At 36.6% G+C, this 21855-nt stretch overlaps 2 long non-coding RNA genes across 2 annotated transcripts in view; one reads left to right on the forward strand and one right to left on the reverse strand.

The window, feature by feature from the left end:
- LOC147843146 (uncharacterized) overlaps nucleotides 1–21855 on the forward strand; it is a 321579-nt gene that overhangs the window by 296672 nt on the left and 3052 nt on the right. The window contains exon 8 of the long non-coding RNA XR_015496104.1: nucleotides 18813–18985. This is a non-coding gene — a long non-coding RNA (uncharacterized LOC147843146). The remainder of the gene's footprint in view (nucleotides 1–18812; nucleotides 18986–21855) is intronic.
- On the reverse strand, nucleotides 12699–16336 carry LOC147843147 (uncharacterized). The gene is made up of 7 exons (XR_015495025.2): nucleotides 16272–16336; nucleotides 15956–15993; nucleotides 15632–15659; nucleotides 15392–15451; nucleotides 13891–14007; nucleotides 13698–13801; nucleotides 12699–13119 (listed from the first exon to the last, which is right to left on the reverse strand). It is a non-coding gene; the product is annotated as an uncharacterized LOC147843147 (long non-coding RNA).

Below are 21855 nucleotides of genomic sequence, written 5' to 3' on the forward strand. Positions count from 1 at the left end.
TTTGTACAGCAATGATCCTCCATCTGTTGGGAATGGGGAAAATGGATTACAACAATCCATTAGATAGTATTTGTTTAGAATACTGTGGATGGCCACATTGTTCAATGTTAAACCTTGTGCATACTGTGAAATTAAATTATGTATGTATGTATGTATGTGTCACAACCAGCGATCGCTCCCCAGAGGATCACTGGTTCTCACACGAACTTGAAACTACATTTCCGCATTTCCCAGGACTACATTTTCATACATGCACTGCTCCCAAACACGCACACCTGCTCACTCATGTTTCCTGATTGCATCACCAGCTGGACCTTGTTCACAGACTGATTACATCCCATTCATAAGCCACTCTCTCACGCCACCAGTTGGCCGAGTCTTGTTTCCCTGTATACATTACAACGCGTTTCCCTGTCTTGTTTCTCCGTGTATCGATCCTAGCCTAGTACCTTGTCTTCCTGTTTAGCTGCCTGCCTTTTGACCATTTGCCTGTTTAAACGTTTACGATTCTGGACTGCATTCATATACCTGTGTGCACCTGATGACCATAGCTTGCCTGACGTTTGAATAAACTGCATAGTGGATCTTACCTCCTGTGGTCTCCTGTCACTCCACCCCAGTCGTGGTAACTGTATGTATGTATGTATGTATGTATGTACGTATTTATTTATTTATTTATTTATTTAATTATTTATTTAATTATCTATTTATTTATTTATCTGTAAGTTTGTTTTGTGTATTTATTTGTTTGTTTGTTTGTATTTTGTATGTTATTTATTTATTTATTTTTTTACATTATTTATTTATTTATTTATTTATTTATTTATTTATCTGTAAGTTTGTTTTGTTTATTTATTTGTTTGTTTGTTTGTTTGTTTGTATTTTTGCATTTTATTTATTTATTTATTTATTTGATTATTTATTTATTTGTGTGTTTGTATGTTTTTGTAATTTATTTATTTATCTATTTATTTATTTTAATATGTAAAAATGTGAAATTCTTTGCTGTATTTTTCAGGAAGGCTTGAAACATTTTTCCCTGCATTGTTTTGCTTTTTGAGTACATGTACTTTATGTAATAAATAATAATTATGTCAATGTGTGGGTTAATATCCAAGTTTGTTTTGTATGCATTTACTGTGTGTGTGTGTGTGTGCGCGCATGTTGTTGTTGTTGTTGTTGTGTGTGTTGTCTTTACTGAAAATAACAATGAATAATTTTTTTTTTCATATCACTACCCTATGCAAAACTACATAGCCTTTCTTCATGGAATGTTTTGATGAAATGAAACGTCCATTCTTTTTTACCATTAAATAAAGCCAAACTACTGTAGTATCAGGCATTAGTACACCATGAATTGTGGATCCTTTTTATAAAGTGTTACCAAAATATATAAGTTAAAGTAAGGGGCATCACGGTGGTGCAGTGGGTCGCACAATTGCCTTACAGCAAGAATGTCACTGGTTGAGCCCTGGCTGAGTTACAGTAATTAGCATTTCTGTGTGGAGTTTGCATTTTCTTCTCGTGTTCGCATGGGTTTCCTCCAGTTTCCCCCACAGTCCAAAGGCATGTGTTGTAGGTGAATTGGGTAAGATAAATTGTCTGTATTTTATGTGTGTGAATGAGTGTGTATGGATGTTTCCCTGTGATGGATCTCAGCTGGAAGGGTATCTGCTGCGTAAAACATATGCTGGATAAGTTGACAGTTCATTCTGCTGTGGCAACCCCTGCTTAACAAAAAGACTAAGCCAAATAAATGAAGTGTATTAGGAAACAGCAGTCACAAAAACATAGAGGGGAAAACATAATTCACATGGTTTACAAGGTAGGTGCAAAGCTACAGGTATAAAATCATGCACAAAAGCTTTCTAAACTATTTCTGTTTGTGCTCTGTGGGCTCTCTCTTTAAGCTCTCTCAATTGAAAATGCCCTCTAAGCAAAGGTTTTCAGTCAGTGAGATTTTGTCAGGTTTTTGATAGTAAAAGTTACATAGGGCAGAATTTGACTGAGACAGGATAATCTGATTATGAGGCATCCTCCTCAGATGAGAATGAGACACCTAGTGTCGACCATTCTGATGTCTCTCAACCACCAGTACACACATTACCTTCCAAAAATGTAAACATTTATATGGTCTCGCTCCCCACTTGAACGACAGGGTAGACTTAGTGCTTCTAATGTCATCAAAATGGTTCCAGTGTCCTCCAGATATGCTGTCAGTCATGTTCAAGACATACAAGAGTGTAGATTTGCTTTTGACTTTGGTGGGGACATACATCCATAACGCATACATGACACAGCAATTCTCTTTTATGCACTTAATAATATGAATAAAAAATTATGAAACAAGTCCCATGCAGCAAAAGTCAATTTACATGATTTTACTGCAATCTGGCTTTGAGAATGTATGAATGTGGAGAAATTTAAAGAGGCATATGGTGCAATATAATCATTTTATCCCGTTAATTATTTTTCAGAATCAAGAAAAATTGTCAAAATCAAAACTAAATTTCAAATAAATGCACATTGGTTAATATTATTATGGTGGACTTATTTGAGCCTGACTTTAAAATACTTGACGCTTTAAAAAGTTGCTGCTTATGTCCACATCCTGTACAGTGAAGGAGGACTGGGAAAATTCCTTGTTTTGGCCCATCCCACATTGCCAAGATTATTACCCAGCTAGTGAAAAACATACAACACATCGAGCATAGAAGTCCAATCGTAATATGACACAGTGACTCATTTGCCCATACACAGTGTCATATGAAAGTTTATATTGGCAAGTCGGTTGGATGTGAAAATGGCAAAGAAATAAACTTCCCGCATGACTACTATGAATCAGAGGAGAACATTTCTGACCAATGGGGAAATGTTTCATTTATTGACTCAGCGTTAGATACCTTTGCTATTTAAATGAAGTTTCACAAACTAATTTCGAGAGGAGCACGTGATATGATTGACTGCAGCTGGCCACTCATCTACACTCATTAGCTAGCCAATCGGATCGATCCAACTCACTATAAATAACCTAGCTAAAATCTACGCCCTTATCTTCGTTTTCCGAAGAAACCCCCCATCCACCCCTTCTCCTCCTTTCCTCTTTTGCCGAGGGGAGCTCTCGAGAACACCTGACCTCGTACTCCCCTCGCATGCTTTATGGACCTGGCGGGAGCCCTGGGCTCAACTATCTCCGAGCTCAGGGTTCTCTCCCGGGACAGCATGCCAAACCTGCTAACTTGCTAACAAGTTGTCAAACAGTATCTAAGTGTAAACTCTTGAAACAAAATTCTATATCACTAAGGGGTTTAAACTCCAGTTCACTATCACTTCATCTGCACAGTTTTCAAAAGCTACTTCTAGGACCACTAGACAAGCTTAAACAATTATGTCTGCTGTACATGTACCATGTTGTAAAAGATTTCATTTCTTATTCTCTCTTGTTTCATATTTCAGAGATCAGGACAGCCTGTTTCAGAAGCTGACCCTCATCCACCCTATTACATTCTACATACACTCACACTCTATGCAAAAGATAAATTTACACTCACACAGCCCACACCCTCGATGCCATATTCACACTAGCCTTTTTAGTTTTTGAGATGTTCTGAAATAACATCAAATTTCAATCCCACAATCCACCTCACCATATCTGATCTAACTTTTCAGGATGAAGGAACACAGTTTGTTTTAAAGCGCTCTCCGGCAGCATATGTCTTCATTATTCACAAGCCCATTTGCTTATGGTAAATTATTCCTGTAACCTACTGATCCAAAATGTTTGCTATTCTCTCTTCTATAACTCACTTCTTTATCAACAGAACATGTGCTAGCCTCTAGCCACTGTGTTTTACATTATGCCAGGCCTAACGCAAGGTAAATAACCATCCTTCTATTGTCTGCGTCCCCTCTGGGAGAAGCCCCTTGATCCAGGCCTGATTTCCATTTATACTACATGTTACTCCAGGGTAGATTTTTTTTTCAGCATTACTGGAGATGCTTGAAATACCAGGAAAAAAAAAAAAGTAAATACATTCATGCTGCAGTGATGCTGCATGTTTCTCCACAACTGAAGCAATTGCATAAAAATGCCAGCATGTTTGTGTGTGTGTTTGTATATGTGTGTGTGTTTGTGAGAGAGAGTCAGTGGGCATATGCTTGTGTTTTGGGAGTGAGTGGGTGTGTTTTTGTTCCTGAATGTACTGTATGTGTGTGTGTTTATATGCATCCATATAGTGGCTGCCACTGCTACAAGTGGGCACAATGAATATAATGGCCTCCCGATGGGACAAGATCAATTATTCCAACACTGATTTTTAATACCTGCTGACATGCGAGGGGGGAAATGCATTCAGCTAAGGCATTTAGGAGTGATGCCTCTTGTGACAGAAAGAGTGGAGCGAGGCTTGGAAAGTGTTTTTGGCTGAGGAACGATGAGGGTGAGGCTGAGAATTAAGCAGAAATGGAGAGCTGTCAATCTCATCCCAGCCTGCTCCAGTCAGCTGGGACAAAGCAGAGGTTGCTGAGTGAAAAAATCATCTGGTATCCAATGCTGCTGATGTGTGACTTTTATTAATAATTATAAAAAATAAAATAAAATACAACAACAAGTAAGATCAAGCTCTCCAAGTACATCTACTGTAAGTTATCTCCTGTCCTGGTCATCTGCAATTTAAGTAGTTTAACTTCAAAACACTTCAAAAGTTAGCCTGGTCAGTTGAGTCAATCTGGGGTGCATTTCCTAATGCTGCGTTCACACCAGACACGGCACGCGCATCAATTGCACGGTGCGCATGACGCGAATTGAGCGTTTTGAGCGAATTGAACCTGGATGACGGAGGCTTTCAGCGGTGCTTCTGACTGAGCCAAGCCGAGTTTGATGAACTGTTGTCGGTGAAGGCTGGAGGATTTCCCTTGGAACGCTGACAACAGGTTCTACGTCACAATCACGCCCCCACAAGAGCAAGCTTCTAAATTGGTTAACGTGGCGCGAATGTACGCTGATGTTCAGATTTTCTAATTTGAGATATTCACGCGAAACGCTCGTTAAGCGCGTCAAACGCGCAAAATGCTCAATTTGCCCCGCGCCATTCAAACGTATCGCGCCGCAGGATGTCTATTTGCGTGTTTGCATTGACTTAACATGTAAATCACTCGCGCTTGACGCGCGTTCTGCGTCTGGTGTGAACACAGCATGACTACCGCTCTAGAAGTGTAGTTACAAATGTAAAAGTTTGTAAATTTTTATTGGAACGATGGATTTGGAAGATCCCAAATCACCAAACTATGTTCGCAACGGAACTTGCAACCTTGGTTAGCTAACAATGGTCTTATGCTGCGTTCACACCAGACGCGGAACGCGCGGATAAATCACGCTATTCGCACGTAAATAGTCACGTGAACATTTGAGGTTACTCACTTCATTCGCGCGGCAAACCCCGCTTCATTCGAGTGTCAAATTCACTTCAGAACAGACGCGGAATTGCGTGATGGGCAGGGCTTCTGTCTGCCCCTTGACTCTAGCTTCATAGCTAAAGGGCTAACATGGATTTTATGAAGAAAATAACAGTGTTTATGTGCTTTATGAAGGATGATAAACAGCGTCAATATGTTTAGAGCTGTGTTTGAGTCCACTACATCCTTTCAGAGGTGCATCCAGCTCTTTCCGGTGCTTCTGACTGAGCCTAGCCCAGTTTGATGAACTTCTTGTCAGTGTCTGCTGGGGAATTTCTCCTGGGACACAGACAATAGTCGATACGTCACAATCACGCCCCCACAAAAGCAAGCTCCTGATTGGTTAACGTGGCGCGAATGTCCGCTGAAGTACAGATTTTCGAACGCGAGTGATTCGCGTCAAACTCGCAAAACACTCAATTCGCGCCACGCCATTCGCACCATGCGCACCGCGCAATTTTGTCATTTGCGCCGCGCCATTTGTGCGTATCGCGCCGCAGGATGTCTATCAGCTTGTTGCATTGACTTAACATGTAAATCACTCGCGTGCCGCGTCTGGTGTGAACGCAGCATTAGAAGCATACTTCCTGGTTGTGTTCTATTCCCAGTTATCCCCCTAAGCTGTATTTTGAATGTTCCAACATTTAAACATAGAATGATAAAAAAAACATCAAAGTCATCTCACTTATGTGTAATTAGCTTTCAAAGTATTTTTGCAGTTTTAGCGATCTTGATACTGACAATTGTTCTTCGTAGTGAAAACATGTATGTCATTTTGACCACAGCTGTGGCTCATGATGAAAGCTATAGGTGGCCTATTATTTAAAAGTGGAATTTAGGTCTCCAAATTTTGAGAAAACAAAAGCCTAAATTAGGTAAAATGGTCCACTTTTTGAGAAAAAAAGAACCACCCCTTTCACAAGGCTGGCTACAGGCCTGTTAGGAGAAGGACACAAAAACTTTTCAAAGGCTGGAAATGTTTTTTGGAATGTGATTTGATTTCAGGCTGTTTGGCAAATAAAGTAATTATTTAATAAGTGGTATGCTGATTTTCTATAGACACTATATATAGACACTATATATAAAACAGGTGTCTTTCTAAAGTAAAATCTTCCAAGTGCTAAGTGAGTCAATCACAATCTTAAACATAGTCATTCTAAAAGGTTAATTAAATTCCTCTTCATAAATTTTGTGTAGGGGACACTCCAACGAATGTATTGGCAATAACATCAGCTAAACATATTACCGTATGTTTACATCAAAACCTGCAAAAAACCTCACCTCAGGAAAAAAATAAAAAATCTTTTGAGCATCACATTTTAAGAATGTGGTTTGTAAACAATCTCCAGTACAACCGCTTGTGACCATAAAAATGTTCCAAAACCCATGCATTTCACGTGTATCCACAAATGTTCTGCTTATTTCACGTTGAATTCTCCACATCACATGATATTTTAGCATGATTGCAAATACAAGCTCAGGGAAACCTCTTTTTTTCTGCAATGGCATAAATGGCATATTTGTTTGCTTTTGTGTCACTGACCTAATTACCAACTTCCCAGCCCTCCTCTTCTTTGTGTTCCTAAAGGGTGGAACTAGTTTATGAATAATCTTTCAAACCGCTCAGTGGCTTACGGCTGACATAAAACCCACATCCAAACATCAGTGGGAGGAAAATCACTAAAGTATGTGCAACAAACTCCAAACAACAGTCGCCCCATTGCACTCTAAAATGTACCATACCTATCAATGACACGGTCATCCACTGTATCTTTTATGCTTAATCGTTTGTGCCTTTTTTCATATCTCTCAGATTCACAGTCTTCTTTAACATAATCATTGTCGGAGAGGGGAAAAAGAATAGAAAAAAAAAATGAGTTTTGCGACAGAAAACACAAACAAGACTCTCAGGTAAACAAACCAGCCTGCTGTGCATGCAGATGCTGCTGCTGTTGCTGCACAGACAAAAGTGCTTGTCAGAATGTCCTTCCTCTGGGTATTTCTTTGAGAACAGATTACTCTTATCTCTCATGTCACTTCAGTCACATCTTATCCTTGTGATTTGTAACTCATTTAGACTGGTAGTCAGTGCCAAATTAAAACATGGCTTCCAAACTCCACATTCATCAAGCTAACGCAAAACAGCGGGTTCACTGCACCACAATTCCGAATGTTATTTTGCATCTGCAAAGCATGGCGTAAACTATTATTTTTGATGATGTGACACAACCACTGACTCCCAAAGCCCATTAATTGTCTCCGAAAAGTGCATTAAAACATTGTGTGCTTTTTATACGGAGCACCCTCCTGAGTAGTCATTAGCAGACGGTGCAATTGAGAATAAAAATAGCTGCATTTCATTTCATGCAAAGAAGCATTAGCAGGGAAGAATTTTAGATTGTCGTTGAGAATGACTGGCAATAAACCATGCTCGGATCTGGACAGTCTATGATGGCATGATGGTTAAAAAAAGATAGTGGATGCAACCAGTCATGCATATGAAACAAAGCTTTCACTATTTAATGTTGCGTCCATTTATTAAACATGCAGAGGGAGACCCGTCCATCATGCATGTGTTTTCTGAGGTCTAAATAGTTCCCTACTGAACACATGATAGAGCACACAACAACTCTATCATATGCTAATCATATTCTAAAAGCGACCCCATATCTCCATCAATCAAAAGCATATTTACGTGCATTCGTGCTCATTTCCATGTACTCTATGTGTTAAACATGAGTGTTGGAGTCACTGGCATTTTCCAATCTTACATGCACTCAAGTATCCGTCAATAATGTCCCAGTTCTCACCATCACTTCAAAAAAATAAAAAATAAATAAACAAATAAAAGCTGAAATCCATCATTGAAGGATCTTGATCTGTTTAAAATGTAGTGATGTTTTGTAAGATTGTATTTCATGAAAGTTGTTTAAAAGTTGTTACATTTCATAAAAAATAAAGATGAACTAAATGTTGAAAATTAACTCAAAAGCACTTCAAGAATAGTTGTTGTAATTAATGAACAAATGTCAAAATTAACTGTAAAATAATTGTTTAAATTTTGAGAATGATGTCATTTTAAAAAAAAGTTGTTACATTTTGATGAAAAAAACAATAAATAAACAAAGTGCACTTACAATGAAAATCATCATTTGTCATTTGCTTTGGACAAAATTTTGTGTAAGTATAGTGTGTCCCCGGTTATATGGGGTTGATATAATTACAATAAGTCACTTTTTTTATTTCCTAATGTTAAAATAAGATCCAAATCCCTCCAATCTTGAGGCCCAACATAACATGACGTTGAAGTGTGGTTTTCCCACCCACAGAGTTGATTGACAGCCGCGTATTGATATGTCCTCGTAGCGCATATAATCATATCAAAAGACAGGACGTGTCCAAAGCAACTGGCATTAAACAAGCTGTTCAGCTCATTGTGGTCATCAATCATAATCAAATGTGATCAAGAATTAGTTTTACAAGTTTAACAGTGAATGCTTGTTATAAATACAGTGAAATCTCCTGGTAATTCATCATCAAATCTGCATGTCAGTTCAATTATAAAAGAAGATGCTTCAATCCTGGTATGTGGACGTTAAATCAGGTTTATTTTGTACATTACCATAACACATATCCATAAAGCAGTGTATATTACCATGTATCCTGTCACAGTTCCCATGCAAAAACAGTGCAAAGTTGCGTCTCTGTGTGCGTGTGTGCTTGAAAGACATTGTATGTGACTCATCGTTGCAGAAAGGCTTGAATTAACTCCACAACAAATACATAAAATAATCACTGGAAAAGTTCTTACTGTAGCATTTCACACAAACGTTATGTGAGATCTGCATCCTTCATGTTTGTCACTGTCCTGTTCATGATGCAGCCGGAGACAGGCACGTGGGAATGGACATGGAGAACTAGCATTAAAGTAATTAGAAGCTGAAAATCCCAATATTCTAAAAGGTATAATAAATAAACTGATGGGTGTTTTGATATGAGATTTTACAGACACATTCTGGAGATATAAAAGACTTAAATTTTGAAAAAGGAGTAAAATAGGTGCCCTTTAAATAAAGTTTCAGAATAAACTCCTTTGATTTTTAAGAATAAAGTTTTGTTTAAAAAAAAAAATGGTACTTTTTCATAAAAATAGAATGTTAACTATAAACACAGATAAAACTTGTTTAATGTCAAGAAAAGAAACATACTCCAATGTGTTGCCCATGGTGCTGGTGCCCGAATCGGTTTATGTGGAAGGTAAAACTTAAGAAATGGTTTACTTCATCTGCAATGTTTGTGTCCACTCGTGTGAAATCCAAAAGTTGTACACTTTTTCTGCTATCAATATTCAAGGTATTGAATTCACTTTTAAACGTGTGGTTGCATTTCATTTTCACTTTTGATTTAATGATTACAGCTTCTCTGTGTGAAGATGGAATATTTTAGATATTTGGCAATGAGCTTAGAATCCCTTTAGCACAATAGACTCATAAGCCATAGTCTCTTTCCTGGCTCTTTACCTGTAATCAGTGAAATCTGACTCCCGCAGCTCATGCTGAATGCACAATTGTAAAGTCCACTTTTTTTTTGGCTACTTTGAAATGTTTGTCATGGTAGGCTAACGGATTTCTATATTTTAATAACAATTAATGCATTGAAAAACTTTAAAGACACTGAAAAAACTGTGCTGGATGTTCCATTGAATGATGAAAGGCAATTAACCTACCATTGTTTTATGAAAAATGTGCATTACATTGATGCAAGTCAAATGCAAAAATCAATGCATTTGTCTAGAAACATAACAACTTTTATTTATTGAAATACAATGATTTTATTCTCAAAAATGTGGAAAAATTAGTAAATAAAAATACAAAGCACAACAGTTTAATAATAAATAATATTTATTGAGCAACAAATCAGCATAAATCATTTCTTGCAGCAAGGTGTTGTTGCTTGAAATTCAGATGTGGCATACATACACTTTATTTTAAAGTATATTTAAATGTTTATTTTGAATTGCAAAAATATTTCACAATGTTATTTCCATTTTTATATGCAAGACTTATTTAATTTGAACAATTAAATCAATTAATTTTGATCTCTTTTATTTTAAAAATATCAGTTTTAATGGTTTAATGTTGCTCTTATTTTAGCAGATTCATCACATTGGGCTTAATTATTATTATTATTTATTTATTTGTTTTTCAAATCTTAATTTTAATGGTAGGTTAATGTAGCTCTATTAGTTTTAGCAGATTCGTCACAATTAGGCTTAATCAATTTACTAAATTATTTAAAATCATCAGTGATACAGACAACTGATGGATGTCCTACTCTATCCCTTTCATTTTTACCATAAATACTCTGTTAATAAAATTTAACATTCAAGATGGCAAATATTTTGCTTGAAATGAGACTATGTATTTGTATTTTGCTTAGACAGACGCAAAACAGACTAGAGCAAGCCAATTAAAATCAGTCAAAACATCCCCAGGTCTTCAAGCTGAGAAAAGGCCCTCATAACAAATCAACATGTGACCTTTCGAAAAGAGAGAAGATTTACATTATGCGATCCATATAGATCCTCGTAAGCCTTCTCACTTATTCCCTTTAGCATATTTTACATTAATTGTTAAAAGGTCTCGCTAGAACTGCCACTGCAGGAGCTGATTTCCATAAAAGACGAGTAAGAAATGAAAGGGGAGGTGAGAACATTGCTCTGCATCAAACACACCAATCTGACTGATCTCATGTACTTATGTCATCATGGCTCAGCGCAAACTCCACCATGACAGCTCCAATTAAAATCAAAACCTCTGTGGAACTTCTCGTGAGCACAAATATTATTCTCTATGGGATCTCAATCACAGAAGGTGGTAGAAAAAAAATCATCTCAGCTAATAGTAGATGACATGAAACCATGCAAGGCTGTAGGATTCTGTTTTGGATGCCAAGCACAGCACTTTTTTCTTTTGCTGCTCATTATTTCTGTTGTGTTCTGTATGCATCGACTGTATATATACATGCACAGTATATGTTTTTGTATAATTATTTTTTAAGATAATCCCAATTTGACATCTAAAACTTTAAAAAAGTTTCACACACTTTAAAATGCTTCATTGATGGATGGATAGATAGTTGGTTAGTTGATTGAGTAATCATTGATTGCTTGACTTTCTGATTGACTGTTCGATCAACTTACTGACTGATTGTTTGGTTGATTGGTTGGTTATGTAAGATTCTATTCTATTCAGCCCAGCGACGGATTCCGATGACTGGTTTAATGTTAAATGTGTGTACGCCTTTTTAATGATTCTGAAAAGAAATGGGTTGTTTCTTAGAATTTATTTATACTTGTTTTCAGCTCTGAGTTCAATCTGACTTTAATGTTATCAATTATGATTCTAGTTGATCACATATTTAGTTGTGATTCAGTTTAGATTTTTATATTTTCTTGGGTCTAAAATTCTTAATTGTATGTTCATTAGGGACCAAACACCTAGAGTTAAACGCCCCGGGATTGTGTTTCTTCTCACAGACATTATCTTGCCTATTACAGAATCAAACAATAAATGCAGATTAAAAGTAAATGCACAACATCAATTACTCAATGATAAATCTAAGAGTATAGATGGAAGTTCAAATTACACACTGTAAAAAATTTGACCTTAAATTCACAGTAAATTACTGGCTAATAATTGCATTACTTTCACAGTAAATTACTGTATGTAAATTCACAGTAAATTATTGTGAGGTAGTTCACAGTAATTTACTGTGGTTTTGTCACATTTAATTATTGTGAAATTACAACAATATATTGTAACTTTACAGTAGATAATAAAGTCTGTTACTGTGATTTCACAGTATTATCTTGTAGAATTAACTATATTTTACTGTGAATTTGCAAAACGATTACTGTGATTTAGCAGTAGGTTGCAGTTTAAATACCTGATTTAACTGTAAAGTTACAGTTATATCCCGGATTACTGTAATTTAACAGTTTGGTGCTGTAAAATTTCAAAGCAATTTTAGGTCACACAAAAATGAAAATTCTATCTTGATTTACTCACCCTCAGGTTGTTCCAGCTCTGTTAAAAATGATTTTTTTTTGTTAAACACAGGAATAAACATATCAAATATTCCTTTTTGTGTCCAAACAACCTGAGGATGTGTAAATGACGACAGAATCTTCATTTTTGGGTGATCTGAGAAGACTCTAAAATCAAAATAAAAACAAACACACATACATTTTACAGATTTATTTAACAGCTTAATGACATCTGTGTAAACATTTCAGAAAACTTTCAAAAGGTGAAAGTGAAGCCTCAAAAAATACTATAAGAACATATTAATAAAAAAATCTGACATCATATTTAGCATACATATAAAAAGCAGTGCTTCAGAGTGCGCACTCTCTCTCTCTCTCATTATATATATATATATATATATATATATATATATATATATATATATATATATATATATATATATATATATACATACACACATGAGAGAGAGAGAGACAAAACTTCTTGCTAAATTAGGCAGTCGTCTATTCAAGGTCAATCATTTTCCTGATAATTTTACACACTTGCTGGTTGATGTGTCTTCTCTGCTTCTTTGACTTCGTCTGTCTTCCATCTCCAAACTGGTGCCCAAAAGCACCTATAAGCAAAAGGGCAGACAAACAGTTAGCTTCATACAACAGTACTGGGACACTACTGCTGCACTACAGAGCAAAATTATTGTTAGCTCAGTTTGAACATGCTGACAATACTGTAGCTCAGTCAAACTGCAATCATTTCAACAAAAACATCTGAAAAACATTTCCATCACAAACACACAATCAACAACAGTCCAACAACAAATAGTGGTTTTAATGACCTAGGCAGAGCATTTTAAAACAGTTGATTTGATTTACACCTTCTGTTTACAGACTATAATCTAACGCTGGGTTCACACTTATTGTAAAGTTAACACATGCATCACAGCACTTGCTCTTGAATACTAGCAGGATGTTTCTTGCATCAAGCTAATTTTTCATGATTTAAATATTAGGAAAATTTTGCAAAAAAAACTTGATTGAAGTGATACAGCACTTGTGTTGTATTCATTTCAATCAAGTTTTTTGCAAATATTCCAAATAGTTTTCAACGTTTTTTGAGTTTCACTTAATCTGTGCTGCCCAGTAAAAATTTCCCACTATTTATGCATTTGCAATGACTAGCATGTAATCCACTCACCTGAATAGGTAACTTCACATATGGTATAGGAGCCCCATCCTTTCAAAGACAGCTTCCCCTCTGGTCTCCAGCACAGACAAACAAATTGTGTCTGCAACACGGCCCTTTATCACAAGGGGAAAAGGGGAGTCATGACTTGTGCTCCTATACATTCCTTGTTTAAACCCCCCCCCATTACTTTAAATGACATTACTTTAAATTCCAGAGTGCAAAAGGCATCTTCAGCATACTTCAGTTTTAGACCAGATCCAAAGTCAGTTGTGAAACCCAGGTGAGGTCCCATGACCACTCGACCCTCCAAGGAATAAGACTAAAAGGGGGAAAGAAGGACTAAATTAGAGGTGTTTGTGAATAATTAAATTTGTTTGTAGAAACTAGGGTTGTAACGGTATGAATTTTTCACGGTATGATAATCGTCTAAAACAATACCACGGTTTGACGGTTTCGCGGTATACGGTATGTTACAAATGTTACAAAATAATAGAACAGTGAAGCAAATTTGACTTTTTCCAAATAATATATTTTTAGTTAATATAAACAACACCACTTACAATGAACAAATAAAAAAATAAGAAAATAAATAATGTGTCAAAGTCCAAATAAAGTCCAAATAAACATGGTGCAAATCCTCAGTAAAAAAATAGATATAAATATTTACTATACTATAAATAGTTACATAACGAAACTAGATTCAATATGGAACATCCTTAGGTTTTATGTGCCAGCATGGATATGGTTGTCTGTGGATATGGATTTGGATGTGGTTGTCTGCAATGCAGACAAACAGCTGCACCTTCATTTGCGTCTTTTGAAAACAGCAAGAGCAGCAGTTCGTCTTTGCTGTGTCACTGTTTTGTCATGTTTCTGTGCTGCTGTGCATGCAAAAGTACTTAGTATGAGAATTATTTCATGCAAAACTTTTTTTTTTGGCGTTTTATTTAGCCACGCATAAATGTATGCCTATCTCTCATTCCGTGTTGTTCAAAAAGCTTGGTCCACAAACAAAAGCGAAACCTATGCTTATTGGTTGTGATATAGCGAGTTTGAACCAATCTGGGCATGGAGGAGGGACAATGCATCAATGTATCATGTCTGATTTGTCCAGAGACACAGTGACGAGCGTTTCTTTGTCAAATCAGCGTTGTCAAATGTTGATGACGTAACCGCACTGATTCCGGAGCCTCTGAAAGTCCGCGAATGTTATGTGATACAGCACTGGAAAGCTGAGATTCTCTTCTTTATGCCAATCTTTGAATTGTATGAATAGGATCAGCGGATCAAAAGTTATTAAACATTTAAGAGCAATACTTATTTTTAGCCGCGGGCGGCTGTCTCGGTCTTTAAGGGTTAAAACCGTTGATATGCAATTGTTCATGGTATGATAATCGTGCACGTTCAAATCGTGGTAAACCGTCATACCGGTATATTGTTACAACCCTAGTAGAAACAAAGTTGACATTCCATGCTCTGCCTATTAAAAACCAAGCAAACAAAAACACATGCCCAGTAAAATTGCTAATAAAAATAAAAACTATAGTTTAAAAAAATCTTTGTCTAATATTTACTACAACTGGAGGTACTGGTGGAACTTCTGGAAGAAGAAAAAGAGTTTGTACAAGAAACTGCTCACAACAAATCTGTGAAAAACCTGACATTTAAAAATCTAATAAAAATGAGGAAGGCATCAACATTACCTTTAATAATCAAGCGATGGTTGATTGGTAGCATCAGTGTTTCAACATCAATGGCTGTGGCTGCAAAAAAATATCAATATAATAAGAGTAGAATAAGACTCAACCTAACACACGCACACACACACACATACTCATATATATATATATATATATATATATATATATATATATATATATATATATAGGTTTAGATTGTGATAATGAATTTAGGTTATATTTGTGTGCTCGGAATTTACTCACCTCACACTTCAGCTATTATCAGGTACACCTGAACACCAAAAAATAAAATCTACAGTTAGTGACAATATACAATTAGTTCTCATTAGTAAATGTTAGCACTGCATTAACACTAGTGAGAAATATACAATATGTACTGTGTTAGTGTTAGTTTAAAAGAATACAACTGAATTGTATTATAAGCCTCATTTAACAGTTAAGACTTGTTTCATAATGAGTTTAGTTTATTTAACTAACTTAACGTTAACGTTACAGTGAACAAAATTAACGTACATGATGGTGACTAACGTAACAGTAACGTTAACTTAAGTGAAGGTCAGAGCTTACCTTAACTTTAGTCATTTCACCTTTACTTCAGTCTTGTACTGAAACAGAAAATGCAGTTAACAAGAAGTTATTTAAAGAAAATTCCCTTTCTTTTTTCAGGAACTAACGTTAACGTTATGCTAATACCTCAGAAAACAATACAAGCACCATCTGGCGTCGTTAATTTCTTGTTTAAAAAAAGGCGCGCTTAAACCCTGTACGTGCGAGTACAACTGAAGTAACGTTACTCGGTATACTCCTGTTAAATGACATGCACTATACAGAAATACACATACAACAATCATTTAACGGACAAAAGTCATATTTTAACACTTACCGAGCATGAATCCGTTGGGTGAAGAGACGACGCAGGCGTTGTCGTGATGGCGCTTGTTTGCGTTCGAGTCAGTTCTGTTCAATGAATCGGCTCCTTTAAGTGAACAGTAAAGAGTCGAATTCGGCTCCTTTAAGTGAACAGTAAAGAGTCGAATTCGCCTGAAAACGATTCCGTTTTGTATAATATTGTAAGACGCAAACATATAATTCATTAATATTTCATCATATTGCTTGGTTCGTGTACTGCTTGTACACGAATTGCTTGTTCATGACTATGAGCTCATGAACACGTCTGATAAAATATCTGAATCTGATTCAATGCTACACGAGTCCTGAACCGAAGCAGTGCAAAAGTAATATATTGATTGAAATATAAAGTTAATTATTTTCTTCGCCATTCAAAATATTACATATCTCTGACTTCAACAATAAGAATAAAGTTCGTTTGGAGTGTATTGAGAATTATTATTTTTTCCTCCCAGGATTCATTTCGCACCTTAAGCTGCATCAAGCTGTAATGGTGGATGAGAAGCGACATAATATTATAAATATTGCTTGTAATATGTAATGAAATAAAGTTTTAACACTTTTTCATGCGAGAATGTAGTTCTTCAAAACTCAAATCTGTGGATTGTTAGTAAAGATTGTGTGTAATTTTAAGTGTGTTTTGCCGGTAGCGGAGATCTATGACCTCCAGGCGGTAACGGCGCTCATTACTCATGTATCCGCCGAGAGGCGCCTGTCTTCAGGCTAGACATTGGGACAATTGCCCCGTCTTCGATGGCTCTATATGCGTCCGAAAATGAAGTTTTAACTGTTTTTCATGCTAGAATGTAGTTGTTTAAAACTCTAATCTGTGGTTTATTTATATAGATAAAAAAAATAATAATTTATATATATATATATTTAATTCTGAGATTAGTGACCTCCAGGCGATGACAGGTGCCCAATACTCATGAAAACGTCTAAAGCAGACATTTACCCTGCCATTAAAATAATTGTTGGCTGTTTAACAGTCTTTGGTTTCATTAATTAATTACTTTTTATTCCAGTTTATTATGTTTTGGCTAAGCACAGTTGTTCATTAAATATTATTTCCTATTCTATGTTAACTGTATAAAATTAAATAAAGGTGCAGTACAACCAAAAAGATGTTGGTAACCAAATCGTTTTGGGGGCTATAACATTCTGTTATTATCTGTTAAAAGTTCATTTGTATTAATTTCTATGTTGAGTTAAAAAAGGTTTGAATTTTGATAACTAACGTGCAAAAGATATATCCCTTTTCACAGTAATTTGCTGTAATCATGCTACCTGCCGTAAGTTCACAATAAAATTATGAATACAATATATTACTGTGAATTTTTCAGTTAAATACTGTGAAGGGATACTAATGTAATTTACTGTGAAAAATTACAGTAACTTGTTGTGAAAACCTGGAAATTTTTTACAGTGCAGTGTTGAGCTTGAGAGTCTTCACTACGGGCCGGTCTGGATACAGACTAGCGACCCAGAGACATTTTGTCCTTCTCTTTAAATACCCTATGCAATGAATGGTTATTTTGTTCAAATTAACCAGTGACTTAAAGATTTACTCATCTGTTGGGATTTAATCAAAATGTATCAAAGATAGAAAACAAAAACAGAGGGGAAGAAAAGTTCAAGAAAGAGGGCAACATTTATCCTGGGCTTTTTTCTTCAGATTCCTTAGTTGATGTTTTATTACAGGACACATTTTAATTTTGAGTGAAATCCATCCCTACAGTTGATTAAATGATTATCATGTGCAAGGTTTTTATTTATTTATTTATTTATTTATTTATTTATTTATTTATTTATTTATTTATTTGTTTGTTTTATTCAATCATTTTTTTTCTTCAAATCTCAATATAAAATATGTTTAGAAAGTATTTCACCATGCTTTATAGTCATTTAAGTGTTTTGAACTTAAGATACCTGAAGGGTGTATACATAAACTTTCCATTGTTGTATGAAATTAATTAATACAACTATGTGAAAATATTAAATCTGAGGGTATAAACAAATCTGAATACTGAGAAAGCTGCCTTTAATATTGTCAAAATGACGTACTTAGCAATGCATACAAAATGAGTTTAAATATATTTACAGTAGGGTATTCACAAAATATATTCACAGCACATTAAGTTTTTATAATATTGTAAGAATTTATGGCATGCAATAAAAATCAATAACTTATCTTGGCTATTGCCAAAAATGTACCCATGCAACTTAGCAATGGTGTTTTGATCTAGGGTATATAAAATGCTCAGCATATACTAGTACACCCCCCACAAATCTATCATTTAAATTAATATTTTCTATAGGATACTTTAAACTAATATATATGCACAAATATAATATTGTAATCAATACTAAAGACAAATCTGGAGCTTATCTTACAAAGTAACTTACAATAATGGTAAAAAAAAAATAGTAGCCAAAATTTATATATTAGGGAAAAACATTATTATTATTATTATTAGTTGTAGTAGTAGTAGTAGTAGTAGTAGTATTTTAATAGCAACTAGATATTAAAGTTTGAGGACAAACTTTATGGTGGCTTGAAAAGCCGAATCTGAAAGTTTGAAGTGGTTTTAAAGTGTAAATAGCATGTTAGTATGATTTTAGCTTGAGTTAACATATTACTAGCATGAATTAGCATGTTAGTAGCATGATTCTTACATGAATTAGCATGTTGTTAGCATGATTCTAGCATGAATTAGCATGTTACTAGCATGATTCTAGCATGAATTAGCATGTTGTTAGCGTGATTCTAGCATGAATTAGCATTTTACTAGGCGGTTGTTAGGGTGTTTAAAGTGATTGCTAGGTGGTTGCTAAGGTGGTGCTAGGGTATTCTGAGTGGTTGCTAAGGCCTTACTAGGTGGTTGCTAGGGTGTCCTGAGTGGTTGCTAGGTGGTTGCTAAGGTGTTGCTAGGTGGTTGCTAGGGTGTCCTGAGTGGTTGCTAGGTGGTTGCTAAGGCGTTGCTAGGGTGTTCTGAGTGGTTGCTAGGTGGTTGCTAAGGTGTTACTAGGTGGTTGCTAAGGTGTCCCAAGTGGTTGCTAGGTGGTTGCTAAGGTGTTGCTAGGTGGTTGCTAAGGTATTCTGAGTGGTTGCTAAGGCGTTGCTAGGCGGTTGCTAGGGTGTCCTGAGTGGTTGCTAAGGTGTTGCTACGGTGTTCTGAGTGGTTGCTAGGTGGTTGCTAAGGTGTTGCTAGGTGGTTGCTACGGTGTCCTAAGTGGTTGCTAGGTGGTTGCTAAGGTGTTGCTAGGCGGTTGCTAGGGTGTCCTAGGTGGTTGCTAAGGTGTTGCTAGGCGGTTGCTTGGGTGTCCTAAGTGGTTGCTAGGTGGTTGCTAAGGTGTTGCTAGGCGGTTGCTAGGGTATTCTGAGTGGTTGCTAAGGCGTTGCTAGGTGGTTGCTAGGGTGTCCTGAGTGGTTGCTAGGTGGTTGCTAAGGTGGTTGCTAGGGTGTCCTGAGTGGTTGCTAGGTGGTTGCTAAGGCGTTGCTAAGCAGTTGCTAGGGTGTTCGGAGTGGTTGCTAGGTGGTTGCTAAGGTGTTGCTAGGTGGTTGCTAAGGTGTCCTAAGTGGTTGCTAGGTGGTTGCTAAGGTGTTGCTAGGTGGTTGCTAAGGTGTTGCTAGGCGGTTGCTAGGGTGTCCTAAGTGGTTCCTAGGTGGTTGCTAAGGTGTTGCTGGGTGGTTGCTAAGGTGTTGCTAGGTGGTTGCTAAGGTATTCTGAGTGGTTGCTAAGGCGTTGCTAGGCGGTTGCTAGGGTGTCCTTAGTGGTCGCTAGGCCCTTACTAAGGCATTACTAGGCCGTTGCTAGGCGGTTGCTAGGGTAGTTTGGGTGGTTGCTAGGCAGTTGCTAGGGTACCCTGGTTGGTTACTAGGCAAGCCTCACATACATGCTTGATAAAACATTTATACTTAGTAAGCATTTCTAGCAAGTTACAGTACTTGGCTAGTTAATATTAGCATGTAGCTAGTCACTGCTAGCATGTGTAGCATATAGGAAGTTCCGTATGCTAGCATGAGTCAAACGAGCCAATCTCCAAGTCTCTACGATGTTCTGATGCTGAGATATAGCTGTTGATGAATGGTTGCTAGGGTACTCTGTTTTGTTGCTATGGGCGAGGTTACAGAGTGAACTTGAATGTGGTTGGTTGTCTTAGTCAAATGAACCAACCCCCTTGTCTCTATGACACTGCTATGCAAAGATATGCATCTTGGCCCATTTTTTAATGGAAGTCTATGGAATCAATTTGGGGGGCGTGGCTTGTGAGCTTTATTATCATATTGAGATGCTCATTGGTTGTCTGAGTCAGATGAGCCATCCCCCAAGTCAATAGGACACTGCTATGCAAAGATATGCATGTAGGCCAGTTATTAACATGAGTCTAGTATGAATTAGCATGTTACTAGCATTATTCTAGTTCAAATTAGCATGTTATTAGCATGTTTCCAGTATGAGTTAGCATGTCATTAGCATGATTAGCATATGAGTAGCATGTTGCTAGCATGATTGGCATGTCATTAGCATGTTAGAATTATAAGCATTTGATAGCACAGCTAATTACATTATATAGGACAGTTGCTAGGGTGCAGTATGTGGTAGTTAGGGGTGTGGCTAGAAAGTTAAAAGGCCATCAGTGATTGGCTGCTGGCTAGACTGAGTTAAATGAGCTCAGCCATTAGTCTCTATGACAGTCTGATGCAGAGTTATGAGCTCACAAAGTTTGATCCCATGTTAAGTCAATGAGAGTCTTTTGTAATGGAAGTCTACGGGACAGTTGCTAGGGTGCAGTATGTGGTAGTTAGGGGTGTGGCTAGAAAGTTAAAAGCTCATCAGTTATTGGCAGTTTGGTAGTCTGAGTTAAATGAGCTCAGCCATTAGTCTGTATGACAGTCTGATGCAGAGTTATGAGCTCACAAAGTTTGATCCCATGTTAAGTCAATGAAAGTCTTTTGAATGGAAGTCTACGGGACAGTTGCTAGGGTGCCATAAGTGGTTGCTAGGGAGTGGCTAGTAAGTCTAAAGGTCATCAGTGATTGGCTGCTGACTAGACTGAGTTGAATGAGGCCTGACTCTAGTCTGTAGGACAGTCTGATGCAGAGTTATGAGCTCACAAAGGTTGACCCAATGTTAAGTCAATGGCAGTCTTTTACAATGGAAGTCTATGGGACAGTTTCTAGGGTGCCAAAAGTGGTTGCTAGGGAGTGGCTAGTAAGTTTAAAGGTCATCAGTTATTGGCTGCTGGCTAGACTGAGTTAAATGAGCCCAGTTAGAAGTCTGTAGGACAGTCTGATGCAGAGTTATGAGGTCACAAAGTTTGACCCAATGTTAAGTCAATGGGAATTTTGGGAATTTTCCGGGTCGTTTTTCGGAAAACCGAAAGTCGGATCAGTTGGAACAGATATAGCAACCCGAGTCAGACCAGTTTAAAGGTTTGACGAAAGTTTGAAGTATGAAGCTTGAAAAGTTTAGGAGGAGATACACTTTAAAATTAGTCTCAGAAGAAAGAAGAAGAAGAAGAAGAAGAATAATAACTAGATATTAAAGTTTGAG

The sequence above is a fragment of the Danio rerio genome, chromosome 7 (assembly GCF_052040795.2).
Source record: "Danio rerio strain M-AB ecotype USA chromosome 7, GRCz13ab, whole genome shotgun sequence".
Taxonomy (NCBI): Eukaryota; Metazoa; Chordata; class Actinopteri; order Cypriniformes; family Danionidae; genus Danio; species Danio rerio.